At 35.8% G+C, this 17,191-nt stretch overlaps 1 pseudogene; it reads left to right on the forward strand.

The window, feature by feature from the left end:
- The first annotated feature begins 4,890 nt into the window (after positions 1–4,890).
- Positions 4,891–12,857, forward strand: LOC137209482 (DNA topoisomerase 2-binding protein 1 pseudogene; annotated as a pseudogene).
- Positions 12,858–17,191: the final 4,334 nt, after the last annotated feature.

A 17,191-nucleotide genomic window follows, 5' to 3' on the forward strand; every position in this document is an offset into this window, starting at 1 on the left:
GCCCTCTGAAATGGTATACTTCCTTCATGTTTATCACACTTATGTCAATATATATGAATGGAAAAATCTAGGTACAGAAAGCTGAATTCTCTAGGCCATTTCTCAAGCAATTACAATCATGTATAGTTAGCTTATGCTACTATTTCCAGGAGGTTGTCATTCAATGGCAGAGATGGAGAGGTGGGATCAAGATGGCAGGGTAGGAAGATCCTGAGCTCACCTCCTCCCATGAGCACCAAGGCTACAACTACATGTAGAACAACTTTCTCTGCGAATGACCATAAAACTAGCAGAACAGCTCTCCTACAATTAAGGACATAAAGAAAAAGCACATTGGGGAGGGTTGGAGGGACAGAGATGCAATTTAGTCAGAACCCATATGCCCAGCATGGCAACCCATAAGTGAGAGGGTATATTACAAACTCAGAGGTCATCCCGAAGAAGGGAAGGGTTCAAGCCCCATATTGTGCCCCTCAGCCATGGGAACTAGCACTGGGAAGACAAGCCCCCATAACTGGCTTTGAAAACCACTAGGTTTTATGAAACGGAGAGCCAGAGGGTAGTAGGAAACCAAGACTCTGCTTTTAAAGGGCTTGCACACAAACGTACTTATTTTGAGTTCCAGTGCAGAGGCAGCTGACTGAAATGCACCTGGTGCTCTAGGTGGCCTGGCAAGACCACCCTAGCATGCCCCCGGCCCATGCCTGGCTCCAGCTTTAGCACTCCAACCAGTTGTCAGCCCCAGGTGCACCCAGGGAAAAGTCTTGGGATGTACCTGGGACCATGTCTAGACCACCCAACAAGACAGTGGCCCCTGGCGTGCTCTGAGAAAAGCCCTGGCCCACACCCATTCCAACTTCAGCCCTCCAGCCAAAGCCACTGGACACAGCAGTTTACATAGGGATATTCCTACACAAGGCCATACCTAAAGACTAGGAGTGGTAAAAGTTTTGCCTGTTTCATAGAAATAAACACAGAAAGTCAAACAAAATGAGAAGATAGAAGAATTTGTTCCAAATAAATGAACAAGACAAAATCCAAGAAACAAAAAAGTTAGTAATACAAAGGTAAGTATTTTACCTGATAAAGAGCAATGGTTATAAAGATTGTCACTGGGAAAAAATGGAGAACCACAATGAGAACTTGAAGAAAGAGTTAGAAACTATAAGAAAGAAATAATTAGAGTTGAAGAATACAGCAAATGAACTAAAAAATACACTAAAAGAAATGAACACTAGATTAGATGATACAAAGGAATGGATCAGCAAACTGTAAGGGTAATGGAAATCACTCAAGCTGAACAGAAAAAAAGAATAAAGAATTTAAAAAATGAGGATGGTTTAAGAGACCTCTGAAATAACATCAAGCATATTAACATTTGCATTATAGGAGTCCCAGAGGAGAAGAGAGAAAAGGGCAGATAAATTAATTGAAAAAATAATAGCTGTAAACATGCCTAACCAGGGAAATAACGCAGAAATCCACATCCAGGAAGCGTAGAGAGTCCCAAACAAGAAGAACTAGATCAAAGAGGTCCACATCAAGACACTTTAAAAGATACACAAAATAAAAGATGTAAAAAACAATGTTACAAGATTAAATGTCAGGGGGAATAAAAATGCAGAGTTGTTAGCATGTGTTCAGATTTAAGAGATCATCAACTTAAAATAATCATAGGTATATGTATATATTTACATAAGAAACAAATGGTAACCACAAACCATAAACCTATAATAGATACACACATAAAACAGAGAAAGAATCCAAACATAACACTAAAGATAGTCAACAAATCACAAAGGAAGAGAGAAAAATATAAGAAGAAAGGCACAAAAATCAATACAAAAATAACCAAAGAGTAATTAAGAAAATGGCAAGAAGTATATACCTATCAATAATCACTTTAAATATAATGGACTAAATGCTCCGATTAAAAGACATAAAGTGGTTGAATGGATTAAAAAGAAAAAAAACAGATCATATGTATGCTGCCTACAAGAGACTCACTTCAGATCTAAACATAAAGGCTGAAAATGAGGGGATGGAAAAATGTATTCCATGGAAATGAAAATGAAAAGAAAGCAATGGTGGCAATAGTTATATCAGACAAAATGGACTTTAAAACAAAGACTGTAATAAGAGACAAAGAAGGACACTACATAATGATAAAGGGATCAATCCAAGAAGATATAACAATTGTAAATATATATGCATCCAACATAAGAGGACTTAAATACATAAAGCAAATATTAACAAACATAAAGGGATAAATTGACAGTAACACAATATTAGTAGGGGACTTTAAAACCCCACTTACATCAATGAACAGATCATCCAGACATAAAATCAATAAGAAAACCATGGCTTAAATGACATATTAAACCAGATGAACTTAATATATATAGAACATCCCAACCAAAAGCAGCAGAATATGCATTATTTTCAAGCGCACACAAAACATTTTCCAGGATAGTTCACTTCTTAGACCACAAAACAGTCTCAATAAATTTAAGAAGTCTGAAATCATATTAAGCACCCTTTTCTGGCAACAACACTATGAGACTAGAAATCAACTACAAGAAAAAATAAAACTGCAAAAAACAAGCATGTGAATGGCAAACAATGTGCTACTAAACAAACAATGGGTTACTGAACAAATCAAAGAGGAAATCAAAAAGTAACTGGAGACAAATGAAAATGGAAACAAAATGATCCAAAATCAGACACAGCAAAAGCAGTTCTCAGAGGGAAATTTACAGCAATACAAGCCTACCTCAAAAAACAAGAAAAATCACAAATAGACAATCTAATCTAGCAAAAGAACAAACACAACCCAAAGTTAGTGAAGGAAAGAAACAAACCAGATCAGAGCAGAAAAAATAGAGATTATGAAAGCAATAGAAAAGATCAGGGCTTCCCTGGTGGCCCAGTGGTTGAGAGCCCGCCTGCCGAGGCAGGGGACGTGGGTTTGTGCCCCGGTCCGGGAGGATCCCACATGCCGTGGAGCGGCTAGGCCCGTGAGCCATGGCCGCTGAGCCTGCATGTCCGGAGCCTGTGCTCCACAACGGGAGAGGCCACGACAGTGAGAGGCCTGCGTACCGCAAAAAAAAAAAAAAAAAAAAAAAAAAGAAAAAAAGATCAATAAAACTATCAGCTGGTTCTTTGAAAAGATAAACAAAATAAATTAACCTTTAGCCAGACTTGTCAAGAAAAAATAGAGAGGGCCAAAATAAATAAAATCAAAAACTGAAGAGTAGAATTGTCACTATTTGTAGACGGCATGACACTGTATAGAAAGCTCTAAAGACTCCACCAAACAAACCACAGAATACATGAATTCAGTAAAGTTGCAGGATACAAAATTAAAATGCAGAAATCTGTTGTGTCTACATACACTAACAACAAACTGTCAGATGGAGAAATTAAGAATACAATCACATTTACAATTGTATCCAAAAAATACCTAGGAATAAATCTAATTAAGGAGGTAAAAGACTTGTACTTGAAAACCTATAAGACATTGATAAAAGAAATCAAAGATGTCACAAATAAGTGGATATACTATGTTCTTGAATCAGAAAAATTAATACATGTAAAATATCCATGCTACCCAAAGCAATCTACATAGTTAATGCAATCCCTAACAAACTACCAATGGCATTTTTCACAGAACTAGAATAAATGATTCTAAAATGTGTAGAGAAACACAAAGACCCTGAATAGCCAAAACAATCTTGAGAAATAAGAGCAAACTTGGAGGCAGCATGCTCTGTGTTTTCAGACTGTATTTACAAAGCTATAGTAAGCAAAGCAGTATTGTACTGGCAAAACAAACAAACAAACCAGACACACAGATCAATGGAACAGAATAGAGAGCAAAAAATAAACCCACACTGATATACACAATTAATCGACAGGAAGGAGCCAAGAAAAGACAGTGGGGAAAAGACAGTTCCTTCAATAAATGGTACTGGGAAAACTGGACCACTCCAATCAAAAGAATGAAACTGTGCCACTTTCTTACACCATATATGAAAATAAACTCAAAATGGATTAAAGACTTAAATGTGAGACCTGAAACCATAAAATTCCTAGAATAAAACATAAGCAGTACCCTCTTTGACATCTGTCTTAGCAATTTTTTTTTGGCTTTGTTTTCTCATGCAGAGGCCAGAAAGGCAAAAATAAACCAATGGGACTACATACATCAAACTAAAAAGACTTTGCACAGTGATGAAAACTATCAAGAAAAAGAAAAAGGCCACCTACTAAATGGGAGAAGATATTTGCAAACAATATATTTGGTAAGTGGTTAATATCTAATGAACAAGGAACTCACAAAACTCAACATGAAAAATTAAAAATGGGCAGATGATATGAATAGATATTTTCCAGAGAAGACAGGCAGATGGTCAGCAGGCACATTAAAGGATGCTCAATGTCACTAACCATCAGAGAAATGCAAATCAGAACCACAATGAGATATCGCCTCACACTTGTCTGAATGGCTATTATCCAAAAGATAACAAATAACAAGTGTTGGTAAGAATGCAGAGAAAAGGGAACCTTCATGCACTGTAGGCGGGAATGTAAATTGGTGCAGTCACTACTGAAAACAGTATGGAGGTTCCTCAGAAAATTAAAAATAGAACTACCATACAATCCAGCAATTCCACTCCTGAGTATTTTTCCCAAGAAAATGAAAACATTAATTCAAAAAGATATATTCACTCCAGTGTTTATTGTGGCATTATTTACAACAGTCAAGATATGGAAGTAACCTAAGTGCACATTGAGAGATGAATGGATAAAGAAGGTGTGATATACCTGTACTATGGAATATTACTCAGCCATAAAAAAGAATGAAATCTTGCTATTGTGACAACATGGATGGGCCAACAGGGTATTATGGTAAGTAAAATAAGTCAGACAGAGAAAGACAAGTACTATATGATTTCACTTATATGTGGAATCTAAAAAACAAAACAAACAAACATAATAAAATGGATCCAGCCTCACAGCTACAGAGAAAAAACTTGTGGTGCTAGAGGGGTGGGGTTAGGGGGATGGGTGAAATAGATGAAGGGGATTAAGAAGTACAAACATCCAGCTATAAAATGAATAAGTCACATGGATGTAAGGCAAAGCACAGATAATACAGTCAATAATTTGTAATAAATTTGTGCTGTGAATGATGGTAAATAAACTCATTGTGGAGATCATCTTTCAATGTATAAAAATATCAAATCACTATGTTGTACACCTGAAACTAATATAATATTGAAGTCAACTATACTTTAATAAAAATATTAAAAAATAAATGGCAGGGGTAACTTCTTTTGGAACACATGCAATATATTTTTAATATGTAAGGGCACATAAAATATATTCTTAAGAATATTCTTAATATTCTTAAATATGAGCAGCTTAGTGCAAAAGGCAAAATAATTTCTTTTATAAAATAGAAAACAAAAATATAATTATATTAAAATAGAAACTCAAATATTAATTACTTTATGAGCAAAAAATATAAAGAACATGGAAATGTTCATGGTGGATTATATAACAAAAATGTAAAAATGAGTATAACTAACACATATGCACATCAAAAGATGATATCAACCAAACTATTAATTCTTTAGTCATTTTCTTTTGGTGGACGTTTAGAAAAGTTTGCATTTCTCTTTTTTGGGGGGCATCTGTATTTTACAAACATTTATTAATTTGCATTTAAAAAATTCTAAATACCTACAGTGATATAAAAAATGTTTTGAAATAAAATTTACAAAATCATAAAACTTAGGCAAAGCCTTGATGTTCCCTCTCTAATGCCCCAAACTGTAAAATTCCTTATATTTGAAAAATAGATTCATCTTTCATAAGTACATTCTTATATGTTCATATAATATATCCATTGCAAAAAATAACAACATAAAAATCTTGCCACTATAAGAAAAAAATTATTTGGATTCTGGTCTATTTCTTTCACATACTTTTTGTTTTGTTTTCATTTATTTGTTGATCATTGGAAAACCCAAGAGATTCTGAATGCACGATGAATTCATAGGGAAAATAAGTGAACATTACACATTTGAAAAGTAAGTCTTCTCTCCCTGAAGCTTCTTAACCCTTCTTCCCATAACAAATAGTGTTACTTGTAATGTGTGCTTGCAATGAGATTCTACATATAAACAGGCATAGTGTGTGTGTGTGTCTGTGAGTATGAGTGTGTGTTAGTTGAATGAATATTTATATAAAGAGAGAAAACATAAATAGTGGCATTATATAGTGTTTTCTTCTCATTATTTACTATATATTCAGGTTTTCATTTTACATAACAATAGAGATATATTATTTTTAAAGGATTGCATATTGTTCTATTGTGTGGCTCTAGGATAATTTAAAGTTTCAGAGTGTTAGAGATTTTGGTTATTCATTTCCGGTGTTTGTTTATACTTTAAAATTTGATCAAATAGTCTCTGTGCAGATACATCAGTATACTTTGGCTGTATTTTTGGAAGGGAAATTTCTGGATCAAAAACAATAAGCTTTTTAAAAAAGTTCTGATATATAGTGTTAAATTCTTCCTCATACATTTTAAGTCATTTTTATCAATAGATCATATAAGGTATTTCACATCTCTTTGGTAACAAAAAGTATCTTTGCTATTATTAAACAGAGATTTTTAATTCTGGTTTTAATTTGTATTTCCTTGACCTTAAGAGATATATCATCTTTTCATTCACTGAGTAGTCATTTGCCTGTTTTTGTGCATGTGAATATGTCTGTATGGAGAAAGTGAATAGTCTGTTTATGTCTGTATGGAGATGTATGGAATATGTCTGTATGGAGAAAGTGAATAGTCTGTTCATTTTTCCAATAGATTGTTTGATTTACTTTTTTCTCATGAGCTGCAAGAAATCTTTAAGTACTAAGGATATCAATCCTTTGTTAGCCATATTCTTTGCACATATTTATTTGCAGTTTAATTACTCATTTGTCTTTTGACTTGCTTTATCTAATTGTGCCCACATCCCCTTCAAAAGAATTCATTGACCCAACTGCTGCCTGGGGAGCTGTTAGTTGAGAGTCTTTAGCTGTCAATTTCCTACAAATTGCCTCAGCTTCAGTTTATTTGCTCTCTGCAAGATAGGTCCTTCTGGAGTGGCCAATAACTAATGATTGATTCATTCTGGGGTAAAAAAGCCTCCCAAGGACACTCCTTAATACACACCCTGAACACTAAATTCTGAATCAGAATTTACTTCTCAAAGAGTGCAACTTATGCCACACACACACACACACACACACACACACACACAGTATTTACAAAGTTGTGATCCCTTTATAGCTTCCTTAATTCTATATATGCCTCATCCAGAGGTAAATTCACTCCTCAAGGAAACCTGTGTTCATATATAATATTATATATATATATAATATATATATCTACAAGTGAGGTAAATTATACATTACAAATAATGTAAATTATAAATATATAAAATTTACAAAACATATCTATAAATAATGTAGAATATCATTTTGCACATTTAACATTTTCTAATATATATCACCACTTAATTTTTTCACTAACTTTTTTTCAGATTCAACTATTTTGTTAGAAATGGCTTAGCTCATTCATTTTACCTGCTATAAGGTATTCCACCATATAAATACCCACTGTCCTGCTGATGGTCATTTAAGTTGTTTTCTGTTGTTCAGTATCAGGTATATTTTTCCTCATGCATATGTGCATGAGTTTCCCTGTAGTACATATAACTAGGAATGGCAATTCTTGTTCAAGCAGATGAAAATCTTTAACATTACTAGAGAATTCCAAATTTATCATAAATGAAATTTCACAAATGTTCTAATTCTAAAACATGTTCTCCAAATAATTTTTTGCTTATCCATGAGATAGGTAAGTGGATGGAAAAATCATCTCCCATTAAACTAGGTGCCAGTTGCATAGTGGGTGGAAGATGAATTCGTGACATTAGCCCTATTTAAGTCAATACCTTCCTCCCACTCCCTGAGGTAGGACCTTTGGAAAGCTTTGTTTTATAATCAATTTTCTGATATTCACTGCTTATCATTGAACACTTTTTTCTCTATTAACCTCATAACTCTCATGCTGTAATAAGTTTGAAGTTCTGGCCTATTTTTTAATAAGCATCGTTAACTTTTGTGGTAGAAAAGGCCTTCAGGCTATTTTGGCTCTCTTGGGATCTCAGAATTCAAGGTATTTCTGCACTTGCTGTCTTTAATTAAAACAAGGGAGCAAACATATCTTTCCAAAATGTACCTTTTTCATTGTTTAATTGTGAAAGCATGTGAAAACTGGATTTTGCATCTGCTCCCTGTTCCTCAGACACTAAGCTTTACCTGGTCTTCCGACTTTATCATTTCAGTGAGAGCTCTTATTTAGGAGTCAAATGTGTGAGGAAAAAAGTACTTATGGTGTCTCTGCAAGCTTCTTCCCGAACCATTTCTGCTTTCTCTGCCATGAACAGCTTTTATTGAACTCAGTCTCCTCTAACATAGCAGCTCTTCCTCCCACTGTAATTAATAACTATGAAAAATCTAATATCTCTGCCTCATGGCTGCTCCAACTGAAATAGTTTTAGACTGTTTCTTAATGCAGGTTCAGATCCTTCCTGCAAGCAAGCACATATATTTCTATACAACTGGATGTCAGTGGAATTCCTCTGGAAAGAATTTGAAATGGTAGAATAAGAAAGAGATGAGTTTGAATCCTCTGCTCAGTGCTTGTGTGCATTCAGTTATGTTAATCAAACTTTTCAAATTTTCAATTGCTTTATCTGCGAAATGACAGTATTTTTACCTGTCAGGCTATTTGTGAGGATTAACTAGAAAAATTAATGTAAAAATTTCTAAAGGAGTATCTGGCACACAGTAGGCTCTTAATAGCTTTACTTTTTGTTTTGTTTCTCTTGCAGAAACCATTTCTCATATACTTTTAATTAAAGGGTAAACCCTTGATTCAAAAATATTTAAAATAGCAAAATATGTGAGACTATTTCAAGTACCCAATATTTCATTGTAAACTAAAATAACCATATTTAAATTGTTCACTTCTGCATCAAATTATTTCATTTGTTTTTTTACTTATATTCATTGTAAACTTGTAGACTTGATATCTATATGTTAATATTCTTGGCTTTGTCATATACAGTAATCACTTCTAATTCTATTCTGCTTGATAATCACATTTCCAATATGCTGTATTTCCAATATACTAACATCCTTACACTTCACTTTGTCTCAGATTGGGTCAAAAAATTCTCTCATTAACTCTAGTTAGAGTTCCAGTTTCCAACATTTTGAAGATTCACCAGGTAACTTTATTATGTTTTCCATGATTCATCTTGAAAACTAGCCTCTTTTTTCAAAAGTTTTTTTAAGGAAACTCCATACTGTTCTCCATAATGGCTGTACCAATTTACATTCCCACCAACATTGTAGGAGGATTCCCTTTTCTCCACAATCTCTCCAGCATTTTTTGTCTGTAGGCTTTTTGTGAGGTGATACCTCATTGTAGATTTGATTTGCATTTCTCTAATAAGTAGCAATGTTGAGCATTTTTTCATGTGCCTGTTGGCCATCTGTATGTCTTCTTTGGAGAAGTATCTATGTAGATATTCTGCCCATTTTTTGATTGGGTTATTTGTTTTTTTGATATTGAGCTGTATTAGCTGTTTGTATATTTTGGAAATTAATCCCTGTCAGTCACATTGTTTGCAAATATTTTCTGTAGGTTGTCTTTTCATTTTGTTTATGGTTTCCTTTACGTTTAATTAGGTCCCATTTGTTTATTTTTGTTTTTATTTCCATCACTTTAGGAGATGGGTCCAAAAAGATATTGCTGCAATTTATGTTAGTGTTCTGCCTATGTTTTCCTCTAGGAGTTTTATAGTATCCAGCCTTACACTTAGGTTTTTAATCCATTTTGAGATTATTTTTGTGTGTTGGAGAATGTGCTAATTTCATTCTTTTACATGTTACTAAAGGATCTAGCAGTCTCACTCCTGGGCATATATCTGGAGAAAACCATAGTTTGAAAAGATACATGCATCCCAGTGTTCATTGCAGCACTATTTACAATAGTCACAACATGGAAGCAACCTAAATGTCCATCGACAGATGAATGGATAAAGAAGATGTGGTACATATATACAATGGAATATTACTCAGCCATAAAAAAGAATGAAATAATGCCATTTGCAGCAACATGGATGGACCTAGAGATTATTATACTAAGTGAAGTAAGCCAAAGAAAAATATCATATGACATAGCTTATATGTGGAATCTAAAAAAATGATACAAATTAACTTATTTACAAAACAGAAATAGACCCTCAGACATAGAAAACAAACTTATGGTTACCAAAGGAGAAGTGGAGGGAGGGATAAATTAGGAGTATGGGGTTAACATGCACACACTACTATATATAAAATAGATAACCAACAAGGACCTACTGTATAGCACAGGGAACTATACTCAATATTTTGTAATAACCTGTAAGGGAAAGGAATCTGAGTAAGAATATATATATATATATATATTTATATACATATGTATTACACTTTGCTGTACACCTGAAATCACTTTGCTGTACAACTGAAACACAACAACATTGTAACTCCACTACACTTCAATTAAAAAAAAAAAAAGAAAGAAAAATAGATTCCTTTAAAAACTTTTTCTCTTTATCCACATACTCTTAGTCCCCAAAATGAGCTTGGATATCAGTGCAGGGCAAGATGGCAGACTTTGTAATAACCTCAGCTGATTCAACAATGAAGGATGACGAGCCAGACCATTTGCCCATAGAAGAAAATGATATAGACAATATGACCACCAGTAATAAAGAATCAGTAAATTCAAGTGGAAATGGAAGGAATAACTAAAGGAGCTCTGACACAGACCTTGGAGATGAGAGAGAACTTTCCAAAGCAGCTGCTGGAGATAATGTCTGCAACTTCAGTAGTGAAACCCCAAGGGCAGAGGACTTCCCTCTCAAGAAATGGTTGTAATAGTGCCTCTTCAAACCCTGACCGCACTCGCTCTGCCCACAGCCGACAAATTAGAGTCCTGAAGGCACTGAGGCAGTCTCGCCAAACTGATGTCAACACAGAGCCCTCCCAGAATGAACAGATCATCTGGGATGAAGCCACAGCCAGGGAAGAGAGAGCGAGACTTGCCAGCAATTTGTGGTGGCCTAGTTGTCCCACACAATACTCTGAGCTTCAGGTTGACGTTAAAGAATTGGAGGATTCTCCTTTCCAGGAGCCTTTACATGATTCAGAAATTGCTGAACACGCTGTGATCCTGGGAACACATGTGTGACTGAAGCCCCCAAACACCCGATCTCTGAAGAACTGGAAACTCCAATAAAAGACAGCCCCCTGATCCTTACGCCTCAAGCTCCAGGTATTGCCTTCCCCCTAGCCAACCCACCTGTGGCTCCACACCCTAGAGAAAAGATGATAACGCTAAAGGAGACTCATGAAGACTTAAAAAAAACAGTATGTATTTCAGCTGTCATCTCTGAATCCTCAAGAACGTATTGATTATTGTCATCTGATTGAAAAACTAGGTGGATTAGTGATTGAGAAGCAGCGCTTTGATCCTAACTGTACACACACTGTTTTAGGGCATCCATATCAAAACGAGAAGTATTTAGCCTCAGTGGCAGCTGGGAAGTGGGTGCTTTATTGCTCCTACCTTGAAGCTTGCAGGACTGCTGGGCGCTTCATGCCAGAAGGCTAAGAACAGGGAAGTAGTTCCATACTTGATGTTTTGACTGGAATCAATGTACAGCAACGAAAAGTAGCACTTGCAGCGATGAGATGGAGGGGAAAAATCCAGCAGAGACAAGAATCGCGCATTGTTGAGGGAGCATTTAGCAGGTGGAAGATTACTTCACATGTTGATAGGTCCCAAGAAGCAGGATTCAAATGCCTTCTTCAGTCAGGAGGAGCAAAAGTGCTACCTGGTCATTCTGTATCTTTATTTAAAGAAGCTGCACAGGGGCTTCCCTGGTGGCGCAGTGGTTGAGAGTCTGCCTGCTGATGCAGGGGACACGGGGTCGAGCCCTGCTCTGGGAGGATCCCACATGCCGCGGAGCAACTAGGCCCATGAGCCACAACTACTGAGCCTGCGCGTCTGGAGCCTGTGCTCCGCAACAAGAGAGGCCGCGATAGTGAGAGGCCCGCGCACAGCGATGAAGAGTGGCCCCCGCTTGCCACAACTAGAGAAAGCCCTCGCACAGAAACGAAGACCCAACACAGCAAAAATAAATAAATAAATAAACTCCTACCCCCAACATCTTCTTTAAAAAAAAAAGAAAAAAAAAAAAGAAGCTGCACATCTCTTTTGTGACTTTAATAAACTGATACCAGATGACTCGGGAGTTAATATAGAAGAAGCTGCTGCCCAGAATGTGTACTGCTTGAAAACGTAATACATTACTGATTTTCTTATGCAGGAATCCCCTCCTCAAATAGAAAATTACTGTCTACCAGAAGCTGTTTCATTTCTTCAGAATAATAAGGAACCTGGGACTGGATTCTCACAAAAGAGGACAGCTCCTACACAGAAAAATAAAATCGAATGACGTAGAGTATAGTAATTGTATTTACTTAGGTACCAAATGCTAAATGGTTTTTAAATTAATAGCTTGAATGTGACTGTGATGGATTTGTATAGTAATTTAAAGACAAGAACCTGAAGAACTCAGCTTCAGTGTAACGATGAGCCTGCTTGAAGTTAAACACCTGAAATTTTAATCATTGAAATATTAACTATTCCTGAATGGAAAGTTACCTGAAATAACAAAACACAACTCCTTAGCTAGCTTGTCATTAAACCATATTGACGTGTGTACGGGGCTTTTTGTTATTTATTTTCTTGTAAATATCCGAGTCTGTAGCTTAGTGGAAGCTTTAGCAAGGTGATTGATTTTGCCTTAAAATGTCTGCTTTAATTCATAATAACAAGGAAGTTGTCAATTGAGATTTACTAATGTTTTCCCTGATTTTTAGCTTCTCACCATTTTACCTCTTTTTAACAGGAGCCTGGGCACAAGGTTTAATGAGGAATTGAGGCTTTCAACTTAAATGTGTGTGTATACACGTATATTCATATACATGAATATGATGTTTGCCAAGTTTGGGTGACAAAACTTGGAAAACAAAGACAAAGAATAAAAGTAGTGGCTCAAAGTAGTTGTTCAAATTGATAAGTTTTTAAAAAGAAAAGCATTCTGGGGCATATACCCAGAGAAAACCATAATTCAAATATACACATGCACCACAATGTTCGTTGCAGCACTATTTACAATAGCCAGGTCATGGAAGCAACCTAAATGCCCATCGACAGATGAATGGATAAAGAAGATGTGGTACATATATACAATGGAATATCACTCAGCCATAAAAAGGAACGAAAATGGGTCATCTGTAGAGACGTGGATGGATCTAGAGACTGTCATACAGAGTGAAGTAAGTCAGAGAGAGAAAAACAAATATCGTAAATTAACGCATATATGTGGAACCTAGAAAAACGGTACAGATGAACTGGTTTGCAGGGCAGAAATAGAGACACAGATGTAGAGAACAAACGTATGGGTACCAATGGGGGAAAGTGGTGGGGGGTCTGGTGGTGGTAGGATGAATTGGGAGATTGGGATTGACATATATATACTAACATGTATAAAATAGATAACAAATAAGAACCTCCTGTATAAAAAATAAATAAAATGAAATTCAGAAAAAAAAAGCATTCTGGCATCCATTCTCTTATTGAAGCAATAAAAGATTTGTAAAACAGCTTAAAAAATGTTTATCATTGTATTTATAAAAAGACTAGTGCCTACTGCTGGTCATTTCAAAGTGCGACAATGTATTCATGAATATATGATTTACTTCCATTTTGATAAAGCTTTTATGACTAATTATACTTTGTTTTCGGATTACTCCCTCCCTTGTAGAGAACAAAGCAAAAGATTCAAATAGGTAGCAATACATCTATCCATGTGGTTGGAAATAAATGCTCTTGAGACTGCAACATAAGAAATATGTACAAACTTTTATAAAAGTACATGGGGAAAAAAGTAAAAGCATTGAGAAGAAATCCACACTTTGTCATCTAAATGAACTTGGAAAATGAGGGGAGCTAAGAATATATCACACTTGTAGGCAAATGCTTCAAGAGTAAGATTGTTTATATAATACTGAATATGACATGGATCATATTACCATTGTAGAGCATATGTTCTTTGGAAGCAAGAGAACATCAACCCACTATATAGATAAAAATAGTAAAAACTGGAATCACATGAGAGAAATGCTCAACTTCTAAACTTTAATAGATCCAAAATGAACCTGCAAATTGAGAATTAACACCTGTTCTGGATCATTATCACAGTAAAGTGCCAAGTGGAGACTTGTCTGTATGTGGGAAATGCTTTATTCTTCAAGGTCAGCTGCTAATATGTATCATTTACATAAATGTTTCTATTAGCAATCTCATATCAATTTGGAAAAAAGAAAAAGTAGAATATATTTGCCAAGTTTTTCTACTAGAATAAATTGGGAGAGTCATTTATCCACAGTCACTTACCAAAAATTTTCCTCAGCTGTAACAAAGATAATACTACCTGGAACAAAATGATGACAGATGGACAAATGACACCTAATTCTTCAGTCATGTTCAGGAGGAGTATATAGGGTGCGGACCATGAGACCAGCAAGGATGTTTGAAGAGTTATCTCAGTACTTTTCAGGAGGGATCAGAGCAAATAAATGAGACTTACTGATCATTCTTCTCCTCTGTGGGTCAGAAATAAACTTTGAAGTACAGTCTCAAATTATAACACTCAGAATAAAGGTCCATAATCAATTTATTCCTAAATAGCAATGTGTCCCCCATACACCCCAATGACAAGTTTGAGATACATGAAGGGATTAGAGATAAGCAGCAAAAAGTGTGTCAAAAAGGAAGCAAGGAGGAAAAGAAAGAGGTAGGTATGTTGGAGGCAGGGATACATTTCTGTCTCTTTGGATAATAATTGCCCAGAGGACCACTGTGTAGACAGGTACATATCGATTATTTCAGATACCAGCTAAGTAGAGAAAACCTGAGAAGTAATTCCCAGTTAGAAATAGTTTAATTCTATCAGCTAAAGAATCTCATGCATTTTCAGAGTTCTTTTAGTGAAGGAATCCTTTGTTTCAATTAAATTTTAACCTTGTTAAAAATTGTATTCACTTATAGCCATATCTGACATCTTAAAAGTTCTTTAGTCCAAAGTGGAGCCACAACCTAAACAAAGCACCTTTATTAAAGTATAATGATTTTTGATATAGAAAACAATCTAATTGCTTAGGTAGATATATTGTCTTTTACTGATGATCAGAAAGTAAAGAACCATGGATAAACATTTATTGTATTAACTTTATTCTTTCAAACCCTTTTTAATATCTATCTTGCACAAGGCAACACAACAGACACCTTGAGGGATGTAGACATAAACTATGATCACCTTTCTCAAAGAAATAAAGTCTCATAAAGAAATGATACTTATACCTGAGCAATGACAGCTCAAGGTTGAAAGTTCTAAGAAACAGAAAAATAAATGAATATGTGAATTTAGAGAGGATACAGAGTTTATGGGAAGGCCCAAACAAAAGGAAAATTTTAGCTGCAGGAAATGATGGGTAAGCAAACTTTCAAAAGATTGTTTTCTTAGGACCACCACACAAACACCAAGCTAAAATGAGCAAAAGGAGGGTGGGGTAGCACTTAGCAGGACACAATTGAAGACTGAAATAAGGAGCTGGTTATTATGCGTGATCTCACTGTCCCCAACTTTCCCTCTAGCAGACCCCAAATGTCCTTTTCTGGCCAGTACCTGCTGTTCTCCTGCATTCTTCTCCTCCTCTTCTTTGAGAGATAATTCTGGTGTCACTATCAGCCTGAATCTTAAGGTCAAATCTCTTTCTTCAAAACAGCCTTTCAGGGGCTTCCCTGGTGGCGTAGTGGTTGAGAGTCCGCCTGCCGATGCAGGGGACACGGGTTCGTGCCCCGGTCCGGGAAGATCCCACATGCCGCGGAGCGGCTGGGCCCGTGAGCCATGGCCGCTGAGCCTGCGCGTCCAGAGCCTGTGCTCCGCAACGGGAAAGGCCACAACAGTGAGAGGCCTGCGCACCGCAACAAAACAAAACAAAACAAAAACAGCCTTTCAGAAGTAAGAATCTTGGATGAAGTAATTCAGCTCCCCAATCCACATTGCTTGGATATGGCAGGATATTTAAGAAGTTGTTGAAAAAGGCCTTTGTTAGTTATCAGTCTTTTTATTTATGGCTTGTGAAAGTAGTAAGGTTCAAACAGTATACATCATAGTTAAAACAGTCAGCCACATATTTGGACTGTTCTTTAGCAAAATTAACCAACTCAGAAGCAGCAGTGAGAAAACAGATGCTGGATCAAGTAGCTAAGTCAGAATGAGAGAGAGAGAGAGAGACAGAGACAGAGACAGAGAGACAGAGAGAACTACTACTGAGTCACTACTTTTATTCTTTTATTCTAATGCACCCTGTTTGCTTTCTTCAAATCCCTTGTTTAATACAATTCTGCTTTCATGTGTTTATTTACTCATTTTCTGTTTATTTACTCATTTTACTTTTTTTTACTCATTTTATTTCTTAGTAAATACTAAGCTCAATGAAAGTCAGTAATTGCTTATTTACCAATTATCATCAGAACACAGCATAGTGCCAGAAACATAGGAGTTCATCAATTACTTGTTAAGGGAATTATTTCTAACGAAGACCTGTAATGGTTGTAATGTTTGACCTTAAGACTCAGGCTGGTAGTGACACCAGAAGGTCTAGAGAAAGAAAGGGAATTACCTCTTATCAGTAATCTACTACACACTGCTACTGTGTTTTCCTTACGTAATCTTCACAGAGACATGTTAAGGATAAACATGTTTTATCCACTTTTCCTTCTTCCCAGTGAACAAACTGTGCTTAGAGAGCCAGAAAAAATGTGTTACCAAATTATACCATGAATGAAAAGAAGAGCCATGATTCTAGGATTTTATACTCATCTTACACTGGCTAAAAATTCTAAATTAATTCCAACATTTTTGGTGATTTCCAG

The sequence above is a fragment of the Pseudorca crassidens genome, chromosome 16 (genome assembly GCF_039906515.1).
Source record: "Pseudorca crassidens isolate mPseCra1 chromosome 16, mPseCra1.hap1, whole genome shotgun sequence".
NCBI lineage: Eukaryota > Metazoa > Chordata > Mammalia > Artiodactyla > Delphinidae > Pseudorca > Pseudorca crassidens.